A 1,906-nucleotide genomic window follows, 5' to 3' on the forward strand; every position below is an offset into this window, starting at 1 on the left:
CCTGAGAACGGAAACAGATCCAGTTTCCGAAACGTCGTGTTTTTATTTGTTATCTTAAAAACTAGGACGATGGGTAAAGTCCAGAAACCCAATATATCAGTGTGTTATACACCATCGTCAGAATCCTATAGTAACTACATGTTTCTTTTAGTTAAAACGGCTCATTTCGTATATGTTATCGAAATATGAAAGTGAAATTTTGTTATGTGTTACTGAACAAACACCTACCCGAGGATTAGTAGTGCAAATTGCCTTTTTTTAAGGCCATGCAACTTCAGATTCAAATTTGTGTTATTCTGTACTTAGGGCTGCTTTGAATATCAACTGAAACATTCATATAAACGTTAAGGTACCGTAAACTAGGATCCTCACTGAACGCAATAAATCCAACCGGTCACTTCCATAAATCCACAGTACATGTCCATGTGTATCAAGGTTTGAATCCATTATAAGCTTAATTATGTTCTGGATCTGTACCACTTTCAGATACGATGGTACTGATTAACACATATTTACTGCATGTGTTACATTTTTAAGGCATTTTCTGCGAATGAACACTGCTGGAACATATCGAATTCCGTTTCAGAATCCTTTGCTTGTGCTACTGGAAACTTATCAGAAAGGACAACGAATCAGGATGCATACATAATGGCGAGGAAATGCTGTTCTATTTACTCTGTGAGAGTGGATGATTGGGGTTCGGCTGCTGTGTTAACACCCATCTGTTCGTAACCTGCCCGCTACTTCTACATGGCGATACCAATCTCCAGAGGCGGGTTAAGGCATAGGCGAAACAGCCTGTGGCCCAGGTCCCAGAGGTACATCAGGCACGTAACTTTTCGAGAGTGAGAAGATGGAGGACCCCTAAATTTTTAGGTGCAACAAAAACCGTGTGTGTTTGCCTCTCCCTGTCTTCATTGGTTTGGATAAATAATGAAGCTTCTACTACAAATCCACAGCCCATAACCTTTTTCAGTGCCCTGAGACCCCGAACTGGACACTGGTCTGTGGCCCCGCAAGCTCTTAAACGGACCCTGCGGCTGCCCATTTTCAGGGCACCACATGCGAAATGTTAATGATGCTAATATGATCCACAGACAATGTTAGTTCTTTTTTTCGGAATTTGACTCAACAATCCTCATAAAACAAAATTAGACGAGAAATAGCATATAATAAAATGCCGTATAGGGAATTATTGGGGAGGTTAATGTGATTAAGAATTGAATAATACGTGTATAGTGTATCTCCTGGATCCATCCATCTGTTGATTTTATCGGGAAATTTACCAGATTACACGACTTTACATCCTAGCAGAGAGTACTCTTAACAGTCATCACTTTCAGGTCAACAAATCCAACTCAATTAAAGATGGTCTGGATTAATTCATTCATCAATGGCTCTACAGCCATTTCTTGGGCCCTGGCCGCTTTTTCTCTTTCTTAATCCCACACAGTGCCTAGGAATCTCTAGACATGGGATCAGCCCGTCGCAAGTCCACATTATTTTCATAAGTACTTCTTACAACGACGTTCTTCGTACCTCATATATGTGAGGATGTGAGGTTATGGTTTAAATTCAACATGGCCTCCACGGCCAGTTACGGCCTGCTACTGCTTCAAATGTTGATAGCTACGTAGCAGGTTAAGATACGTGTAGTTCCTGTCTTTTGGGATCCCACGCTTCTGCTGATGCTTATCACTGTGTTTGCGTGTCAACATAGTTAGGTAAAGTTGTCCTGTGCTTAACGAACTAAGCAATATGCCATGAAGGCGTATGGGGGAGTGGATATATAGATCCATATTTTCTTGACCTAGGCACTAGCTGGAGATGAGTGGACAGATTCAAGCACCGACCGCTTTATCCTCGGGGAAAGAGTCCCCGGTATCCACTGGATAGGAGGTTTCGT

This window comes from Cryptotermes secundus, unplaced genomic scaffold (genome assembly GCF_002891405.2).
Source record: "Cryptotermes secundus unplaced genomic scaffold, Csec_1.0 scaffold653, whole genome shotgun sequence".
In the NCBI taxonomy this organism is placed as follows: Eukaryota; Metazoa; Arthropoda; class Insecta; order Blattodea; family Kalotermitidae; genus Cryptotermes; species Cryptotermes secundus.